We start from the raw sequence: 11,236 nt of genomic DNA on the forward strand, positions 1-11,236 counted from the left end.
TTTCCTCAGTAAGGTGAGGAAGGCAAAAAATATTATCACATGAGATTAATTTCATACATTTTAAGTTCCTTTTTTAATTTTCAGCTCTTTTTAGAAAAATCTTCTCACATTAAGAAATTTGTATGCTCTGCATTCTTAAGTGACGGAAACCATTTGAAAACCCGAATCCGAAAAAAGTCAAATTCATGAGGTAAACATGTCAATAAATCGTGTCCGTTTTATCACCTCTTCGGCAGCATTTGAACCCAATCTGCAAAGGTGTGCTGGCCCCTAATTAACGTCCACGCCACCGAGGGCACCCCACGATTAATGGTTGTGCCATCTTAATTCCTTGCCCAGCGTTCGGAACGCGTTCCCACAACAAAGTCAAATTCTGCAACAAAAAAAAGTCGTAAGAAATCGATAACAATTATATCAAATTGGCATCCATGACTCTTGCAAACACTCTTGCTTTTTTCGACCAGACCCCTGGAACCGAAATGCAAATCCCGGTGACCGTGCACTCTGTTTTTGCGGCCGGACCGGACCCCCAAGTGATTTAGATGGGCCGTAAGATTTTATTGAGGCCACTCCAAACTGCACCTGCTTCCTTTTCCTATACGGCTCTATCGGTTGTTGGCCGCGAAATTTGCTGCTCTCTTAGACACATTAATTTTTATCTTTTCAAACGGGCAGTCTTTTTGGGTGCCAATTTTTTTTTTAGAGAGTCAAAAAGTTGCCCCCAGGGGATCACGCCACCGCATTTGTTCTGGAAGCTGAAATCGGTCCTCCTACCGCGGTATCGAATTATGTAATTGCATTTCGCGGCCAGAGTGGTCATTTTCGCACTTTGGTGTACTGTCCCCGGCTCTTATCACACCATAAAGAGGATTTTCACCCCGCTGATTGAGCGACAAATTTGCTTCCATTTCGGAGGGATGTGCATTCATTATTTAATAATTTTCAAATATACATTTTTGTATTTTTGTATTTTTGTATTTTTGTATTTTTGTATTTTTGTATTTTTGTATTTTTGTATTTTTGTATTTTTGTATTTTTGTATTTTTGTATTTTTGTATTGTGTATTTTTGTATTTTTGTATTTTTGTAATTTTTGTATTTTTGTATTTTTGTATTTTTGTATTTTTGTATTTTTGTATTTTTGTATTTTTGTATTTTTGTATTTTTGTATTTTTGTATTTTTGTATTTTTGTATTTTTGTATTTTTGTATTTTTGTATTTTTGTATTTTGTATTTTTGTATTTTTGTATTTTTGTATTTTGTATTTTTGTATTTTGTATTTTTGTATTTTTGTATTTTTGTATTTTGTATTTTTGTATTTTTGTATTTTTGTATTTTTGTATTTTTGTATTTTTGTATTTTGTATTTTGTATTTTTGTATTTTTGTATTTTTGTATTTTTGTATTTTTGTATTTTTGTATTTTTGTATTTTTGTATTTTTGTATTTTTGTATTTTTGTATTTTTGTATTTTTGTATTTTTGTATTTTTGTATTTTTGTATTTTTGTATTTTTGTAATTTTGTATTTTCGCTAAGACAACCGCTACTATCGAGACACCTCTCTTTCCCAGAACAGCAGCAACTTGCCTCAAATAGGTCCCCCGTTTCAACCACTAACACCTTAACGTTATGATTATGAAAATGACAAGTTCTTTAGATAAGAAAGCGCATCGCGTCGCGCCAAGAGGCCGCAAAATTAACGAACCTTCACAGAAGAGTGGCAGCATCCCGGCCAAGTGGGGCCCCCGGGGGATAAAAGTTCTGGTTTTCGCACTTCTAAACTCGATTTGTGAGGTTCTCGTTACCGAAAGTGGCCGCCACACCTCAAGTGGCAGGTTCCGGGCCCTGTCGTTAGGAAAAGGTTCAACACCTCTTTGTTTCTGCGAGCTTTTTGACCCTTTTTGGGACAATTTAAATATTTTTTATTTCTGATAATTTGGCAACCCCGTGTTTGATAGGTTAGTAATTCAAGATAAATATTCATGCAAAAGACAGGTGGATATGACATTTCGAGATACAGCAATAAAATTTATGACAATCCAAGTCGGCCCTGGCAGGGTTAGGCGTCCCGCGCGTCGCCAGAATCCTATGGCCAACTTGGCCCTGGGAAATGTGTATAATCAGAACCCATCCGCCCATCGAGACGTGAGAAGATTCGCACTTTAGTTGGACGAGAGCTTTTTTTAATCAAATTATTGCCTTTTTGAAACCATCGTCGTCCATCAAAGTCGTGTGGCGCAAGCAAAGTGGCCCAAACCGAAATGGGCTCATATTTCAAATGAGTAACCAGCGCCTTCCGACGGACGCCCCAGACACTGCACTGGCCCCAGCGGCCACACGAGTGTACCTCTAATTTAACCGAAAGCATCTTCGCACCTTTTGCCTTTATAAGGTGCAAATATCATAAAGACGTCATTGCGAGCGCAAGGGATAAGGTTGCCAACTGTCAGTCCACGATTTGACAGATACCTCGACGAACCAAGGTGAACACTGTGAAAGGGAAGGTCAACTCGCGTTTGCGATCTGTCAAACGCAGGGTTGGACTTACTGTAGGGCAAGATCATGATCTGGCAACCCTGTACAGTTTAAGCGCAAGCATGATGCTTCTCAAAAAACTTGGCCAATTTGAGTAATGATTTGAATAAACAATGATATGCTGGCACCTCTCAAAAATAATCTCCGGTGGCACTTGGAAGCAACAAAAACGAACTTGTTTGCGAAGGAGAAGATGCTCGCAAAAGTTATGAAGCGAAAAAAAAGTTTTTTTTTCAAACGAAGCTAAAATTCAAAGGAAAATATTTACATTTCTGCTGGGCTTTTTAATGGGTCTACATTTCTTCACACTTGGTTATAGGTTAGTTTGAGACAAGCAGCTGCTGCTGCGAAAAGCTCTGTGATTAAGCGGAATGCTATCTTATTTCGGGTGGTTATCTCAACACCAGTCTGGGGATTCTTTCCGATTTTTTTTGCAGTGGGTTTTTTTTAGTGGTTAAGGGTGCGAAGATGCAACACTCCTAATAATATTAAAGTGTAAGATTTTGATGGGTCTCGGCGATAATGATATGGTTCAGGGAGCTGTGAGATTCTTTTTTTCGGAGATGGTTTTGGTTGATTTCAAGACAAATTGGCTGCAGATTTGCGCGTTTGGTAGAATGAGTTTTGGAAGGGCATCAGGAACCGACTGGAAGTTAATTAAGGTCTGTAAAGCCGATTCTTCACACGAACAAACATGCAGTTTTTAAGGCACGTCAGAAGCAATTTGTTAGCAGACTTTTGTTTTTAGATAACTTCTGTTTATTCAAGCCAGTTTTGCCTTCCTCACTGAGGTAAGGCTATAATCCTGCTCTAAAAATGAACTTCGTATAAAAACGTCGTAGACCCACCTTCATGTATACATATCGACTCAGAATCGAAAACTGAACAAATGTCTGTGTGTATGTGTGTGTGTATGTGTGTGTGTATGTGTGTGTGTATGTGTGTGTGTATGTATGTATGTGACCAACAAACTAGCTCATGTTTCTCGGCACTGGCTGAACCGATTTGACCCGAACTTGTTGCATTCGACTTGGTTTAGGGTCCCATAGATCGAGTTTTATACAGATTGAAGTTTCGATAAGTAGTTCAAAAGTTATGTATAAAAATGTGTTTTCACATATATTTGGATCTCACTTAACTGTATGTAAACTATGTCCGGGTCCATCATCCGACCCATCGTTGGTTAGGTTATCAAAAGACCTTTCCAACGAGTCCAAAACATTGAAGATTTGGCAACCCTGTCTCGAGATATGGCCACTTAAGTGATATTGATGTACTTTTTTGAAGCCGGATCTCACTTAAATGTATGTAAACTATGTCCGGATCCACCATCCGACCCATTGTTGGTTAGGTTATCAAAAGACCTTTCCAACGAGTGCAAAACATTGAAGATCTGGCAACCCTGTCTCGAGATATGGCCACTTAAGTGATATTGATGTACTTTTTTGAAGCCGGATCTCACTTAAATGTATGTAAACTATGTCCGGATCCACCATCCGACCCATTGTTGATTAGGTTATCAAAAGACCTTTCCAACGAGTCCAAAACATTGAAGATCTGGCAACCCTGTCTCGAGATATGGCCACTTAAGTGATATTGATGTACTTTTTTGAAGCCGGATCTCACTTAAATGTATGTAAACTATGTCCGGCTCCACTATCCGACCCGACGTTGGTTAGGTTATCAAAAGACCTTTCCAACGAGTCTAAAACATTGAAAATTTGGCAACCCTGTCTCGAGATATGGCCACTTAAGTGATATTGATGTACTTTTTTGAAGCCGGATCTCACTTAAATGTATGTAAACTATGTCCGGATCCACCATCCGACCCATTGTTGGTTAGGTTATCAAAAGACCTTTCCAACGAGTGCAAAACAATGAAGATCTGGCAACCCTGTCTCGAGATATGGCCACTTAAGTGATATTGATGTACTTTTTTGAAGCCGGATCTCACTTAAATGTATATAAACTATGTCCGGCTCCACTATCCGACCCGACGTTGGTTAGGTTATCAAAAGACCTTTCCAACGAGTCTAAAACATTGAAAATCTGGCAACCCTGTCTCGAGATATGGCCACTTAAGTGATATTGATGTACTTTTTTGAAGCCGGATCTCACTTAAATGTATGTAAACTATGTCCGGATCCACCATCAGACCCATTGTTGGTTAGGTTATCAAAAGACCTTTCCAACGAGTGCAAAACATTGAAGATCTGGCAACCCTGTCTCGAGATATGGCCACTTAAGTGATATTGATGTACTTTTTTGAAGCCGGATCTCACTTAAATGTATGTAAACTATGTCCGGATCCTCTATCCAACCTATTGCTGGTTAGGTTATCAAAAGACCTTTCCAACGAGTCTAAAACATTGAAGATCTGGCAACCCTGTCTCGAGATATGGCCACTTAAGTGATATTGATGAACTTTTTTAAAGCCGGATCTCACTTAAATGTATGTAAACTATGTCCAGGTCCATCATCCGACCCATTGTTGGTTAGGTTAGGTTATCAAAAGACCTTTCCAACGAGTGCAAAACATCGAAGATCTGGCAACCCTGTCTCGAGACATAGCCACTTAAGTGATATCGATGTACTTTTTGGAAGCCGGATCTAAAAAATTGATGAAACTTGTGTACAGCCATTGTTGTGAGGAAGGATCCAACCACATAGGTGGATTAAGTTAGTTTTTAAACCATGTTTTCCATTGAATGCCACATTTAACAACCTTATTTTGAATCAAATTGTTTCTCAAATTTGTGATATTGTGGATTTAGCTCATAGCTGGATTTTCTGGCATCTTCTCACGGTCATTGGAAACGGTCGTGGATAGACCTAGGGGTTCCCAGTTGGAGTGAAAAATTCAATTTGTAGAAAAATTATGGATTAAAATTTTGCTTTTTTATCACTTCTCCGACATCAGGAATAATTGTTTTAACATGCTCGCAAATTTTTTTATTCGACCAGAAATATATTATTTTTCTTGAAAAAACTTTCATTTTTAATCACATGATCACCCCTAATTCTGGCTCCGTTTGTTTGTCAACAAAGCTGCAGCTGGATGGTGAGCCGAAGTGAAGGGGGAAGAGATTTTGACATTTTTATGCCCGCATCTGGCCCGCCGCCTATTTCGTCGGTCGTTGAGTCGCCGGTCGTTTCCAGCGACCGAGTCCAGCTAGGAACTGATCGTACAATATTATTGTTCAGAACGATTATTTTTCAGAGTACAATGACCTTTTGTAAATCAATTAAAAAATAACTTTGCGGACCTCCTTGACAGAAAAGGTCCTACTTGACAGCTCGTTCCAAGGGGATTATAGTTGATCCATCGAAAAAATGTTGTCTAATCAATTAAAATGAAAAAATTGATCAGAAATGGATTTTAATCATGTTTATCATCGTTGTACATAAAAATTTACAAAGGGCTTTAGGACCCTATTCTGAATCAAATATTAGACATTTCTTGCAATCTTGAAGATTTGCTTAAATTCAAACTCACGGTTACTTTGCGCTTACGGCAATCTTGGATTAAGTCAACGCCTGATTGTGGTTCAAACGGACCGCAAATCTCCGAAACCAAATGTTTTGCAAAATCCGCCCTCTGGCCTGAGGACTTGGACTTCATCAACTTCAAGTTTGCTTCCTTTGAAATCCTTGAAAAAATCTTGAAAAATGTCCAAGCTCATAGAATCAACCGGATATCAAGTCAATTATTGAAATTTTAAGCTGTTCCACTACTTCTCCCTCCACTTCCCAGAATAATAGCGTCCTTTCATGCTCGGAAAACGGAAGGTCCTTTTCGGAAAGTGTCGCTTTCAAGATGCGTGTTAAGCAGAATTTATTTGAGTTTTCACCGGGATTATTGTCCTTCCCGTAGCGGAGATTCAACTGAAAGGACACGGAACAATCCCGGCGCGAAAGGTGCAAATTCACTTCCCTTCCTGATGTGTCGGTGCGACGGGGATTTAATGAACCGAGACCGGCAGGTAATTAATGGTCAACCGGGATTATACTGTCTGTCCCTGTTTTTTTCCTTCTTCCTCGGGGGAAGCTTAAAAAGAGGAACTTGAGGATCACTTTCAAAGCGTGTGCTGAGGCCCGTGGCTCAAATGACCGATGATTGATGGTCAACGGGTCCGGGTTTTGTGTTTGTTAAACAAAGGTGAAGGTTTTTTTTCTAGTCAGGCTGATGTCGTTCAATTGATTTTTGTTTGAACAGGAAATGTCGAGTGTTACAGTGGGTGAAATTGAAATGACAAAATAATGGACAGAGTTCAAGCAGGTTTTGGTAAGTGAAATAAATGACAAAACTTAAAGTTTTATAGAACAATTGGATCCTAAAGCCCTACCTGCTTACCTCTTTAATAGAGTTAGTGAATTTTCGCGTTTTCGCGGATAGCGTGAAATTAAAAAAAAAACCAGGTCTTTTGTATTTTCTATTGCAAGTTTCTTGCTCGAACCTAGGAGTCCAAAGGCTTGAACGGGAAGGGTTCGAACTGGCGACCGTTGGATTGCGAGCACGACAAACACAGACTTTTTCACAGACATTTTAAAAAATCATGTGGCATCCCTGGACTAAACTTACACTTGAAATGACTTAACGGCCTAACAACATCCAAGATCGGGACTGACGTTTTTCTTTTCCATCCGATAGATGGTTTGAGTAAAATTCATAAAATTTGAAGATTTCCGTGAAATCTCGTGAAATTAAACAATTTGCTCAAATCATTGCTAAGAAATAACAACATAATAAAATTTTCATCTATAAAGATTTTTTATGTAAATTTTATTAGTTTTCAATTGAAAACCCATTTGATGAATTGTTAGCGAAACATACATCAACATAAAATTGTTACAACTTTTGATGAGTCATCACATCAGACAAAGTGAAAACATATTTTCTGAATTATCAAGTTATCAAAAGGATGATATCATCAATCATTTGATTGCAGTTATTGTACCAAAAAGTTTTATTTTTTACAAATTTCGGCTATTTAACCATAACTTACAAAAATTGGCTAAACAAGTATTTTGTGATAAGTTTTTGAAAGATTGAACATATTTTTTAATTGCATTGATTTATTTTCAGAAATTTGAAGTAAACATTCAGTAAAAAAAGTTCATCTTTCTTTGTATCATTGGCCGGAGGGGCATACAATATGAATACAGATAGAAATAAAAAAATGAATAGATTACTAATTAGAATATCAATAATAGTTTACCTATTTTTCTTTGGAAACTAACTAATTTTAGGAACATTTTCTTGCGTTATAGTAACAATTTGAAAGTTTGAAAGGTATAATTTGTAATGCAATCAGAAGATTCAAGCTTGGTTCATTCTAGACTAGATAAATAACGTCAATTGGGGTGAACTGGGACACATGGGGCCAATTGGGACAACAGTTTTTACCATTTTTTGGATAGAACAGACTCAAATTGCTTACATGCATTTCTCAATTAAAAACTTTTCAGTGCTCTAAACACTGCTGTCCCTATTCAGACTGTAGTCCCGAATCGCCCCAGATGGCGGTAGTATTTTTGATCTATGAAATCGCCTTCCAAGATCATTTTAGATTTTTGCTGAGTCCTGTTTAACTTTAACGAATTTTGATGTTTGGGTGGCTTGTTCAGAAAATACATTTTTTTGTTTTCTGTTCTGAATTTGTATCATAATTTGAAGATTTCGTTACAGATTATTTTCAAATAATATTATTCTTTTTGCTTTTTGATTTTTGTTTTAGTTTTTGAAAAGTGAGAATTCTAAAAAAAATTACTGGGCAGCATGTCACAGAAATTTCAAGTTTAGCTGGACAGAATTGTAAAATCTTGCTTTGATATGAAATTCAATAAAATGTATAAAATGTCATAAAATAGAAGCAAATCAACAAAAACTTTTTAGCTTTATAAGTCGAATATTAGAAAAAAGCAATTCAATAAATGATGCCCTAAATTTCGTTTCAAAATAAAAAAGAGCTCATTAACCACGTAAAAACTTTTTTGGAAACTAAGAATTATTTTATCACGTTCAAATTTAGTGAAGAATTTTTATTGGTTTTTGAAAAATAATATATAAAGTAGCATTAAAAGAAGTATCTGTTTTTTTTAACATAAGATTTTGAGGTTAATTAAAAAAAATCACGTTCCGCGAAATTTCCGTGAAATTTTATAATGTTTGAGCGTGAAAAATCTCATTGTCTATTACCAGTGTAAAACAATTAAAAAATTGTCGTTAGTTTCATTTAAGGCTACCAACTGTACGGATTTTTTCCTTACGATACGGATTTTTGAAACTCTTCGCGGATTTTTAACAGGCCGAAATTTTTGTAGGGAATTTTACGCATAATACAGATTTATACGGAATTTTAACAACTTTTTAATCATTGAATTGCTTTTTCGATTTGGTCGAAGCTAGAAAATTGATTTTTCTGTGAGTTAGATTTAAAAAGGTAGAGTTTTCCGGGGTTTCCTCAATTCAAATTTGATTATCAATAATTCTAGAGTTTTTGAACCATTGTCTTTCATATGCTGAAAGAACCTTTAAAAAAAATTCTAGAATTGTTCTTTTATAAATTCCTTGCTAAATATATTAATCCATTTCCAATGGCTTTCTAAAATTTGTGAAAACATTTGAGCATTTGAATTAACAAATCTAGAGTTTTTTTTAAAGGTCCTATAAACTGTTGTGTTTCACATATTATAGGACCTTTTCAATAAAAAAAAACTCTGGAAAAGTGTTCGTGAAAACATTAAGAACGATATTATTCGTGAAAGCAAACTTGACATTTCGTAAACTTTTAAACGTTTAACAAAAAAATTTGAAGAACATAATGATATGATTCAAATCACGGTTTATTTTATGAATACTTTTAAACGTGCGAGTCATAAGCACTCTGATAGCATTTTGTGAAATTTGTTAGCTGTAAAAACGACACAGTTTTATATTTTTAATTGGGTCCTAAAATGAAACTAACATTGCTGATATTATTGTTTACAGCGATAAAGCTTATTTTTCTGAGAACAATGACCCTTTTTACGACCACAAAGAGTTTAAAATGGATTTGACAGAAAAGTTCCTACTTGACAGCTCGTTTCAAGGGGACCATAGTTGATCCATCGAAAAAATGTTGTCATGTCAATATATTTTTTTGCATGAAAATGAAAAAAAAGTGATCAGATATGGTTTTTAATCGTGTTTTTTTGCCGTTTTACATAAAAATTTACTTAGGGCTTTAGTACACAATCCTAAAATTTATTAAATTTATTTATCTAAATAATTCATTGACAGTTTTTGTTATACTATGGTGTCATAACGGCAAAGTGTACGGATTTTTGCTCAGCAAGAGTTGGTAGCCTTAGTTTTACTTAATGGTGCTTATCAACCATGGAATTTGTTGTCTTTTTATTCCATAACTACCCAATCTTGCAACAACCTGATAGAAGAATTAGTCAAACTTTGTTTTAAATGACTCTGTAATATTTTAGGGGACGAATAAAAAGTACTATCGACAGTTCTCGTAGTTTTAAAGAAGCACTGGTTGATGTGAACCGATAAAAAGTTATTTTTATTTTTCAAAAGAAACTGCGCTAAAAGGCAAACATTATACAAAAAAACTATGGTTGAACAGTCTACGACAAAAAAAAACATTGTTCATCAATAGTTCGTCCAAAAAATGAAAATGAAAAAAAAGTGATCAGATATGGTTTTTAATCGTGTTTTTTTGCCGTTTTACATAAAAATTTACTTAGGGCTTTAGTACACAATCCTAAAATTTATTAAATTTATTTATCTAAATAATTCATTGACAGTTTTTGTTATACTATGGTGTCATAACGGCAAAGTGTACGGATTTTTGCTCAGCAAGAGTTGGTAGCCTTAGTTTTACTTAATGGTGCTTATCAACCATGGAATTTGTTGTCTTTTTATTCCATAACTACCCAATCTTGCAACAACCTGATAGAAGAATTAGTCAAACTTTGTTTTAAATGACTCTGTAATATTTTAGGGGACGAATAAAAAGTACTATCGACAGTTCTCGTAGTTTTAAAGAAGCACTGGTTGATGTGAACCGATAAAAAGTTATTTTTATTTTTCAAAAGAAACTGCGCTAAAAGGCAAACATTATACAAAAAAACTATGGTTGAACAGTCTACGACAAAAAAAAAACATTGTTCATCAATAGTTCGTCCAAACAAGTCTCCATAAAAATTTATCATGAAAACCGAATTTTCCAATCGATTTGGTTAAAAATTTAAACTTTTAAAAAATTTACGATGTCGGTGGAATCGGGTCTTATATAAGGCTCCAAGTCTCAACCCAACAAAAAAAAAAAAGGCTCCAAGTCTGAGTTGTGAAATGCTGAGAAGCTGGAATGGGAGTTAGAGCCGTTGAATCGGAGTCGGAATAGGAGTCGAAGTCGGATTCAACGAAATAAAGTCGGAAGCCGAAGTTACTAAATTATTAACAGCCGTATTAGGAGTCGCTTTAAATGATACTCGACTCTGACCCTTTTTTTGCGTTTGTTCTTTTGGTCGATCAAACAGTGCGCCCGTACACTGAGAATCGGCATTACGCAGTTTTCAGATTGCTTTTACACATTTGCTTGGGCATTTTGTGGTCAACCAGGATAACACACTTCGTGTTACCATGGTAACATGTATAATACTAATTCTCAGTTTTCTGAGCTTCCAAGATGCTGGCTTCTCCGC

The sequence above is a fragment of the Culex quinquefasciatus genome, chromosome 3, assembly GCF_015732765.1.
Source record: "Culex quinquefasciatus strain JHB chromosome 3, VPISU_Cqui_1.0_pri_paternal, whole genome shotgun sequence".
Classification (NCBI taxonomy): domain Eukaryota; kingdom Metazoa; phylum Arthropoda; class Insecta; order Diptera; family Culicidae; genus Culex; species Culex quinquefasciatus.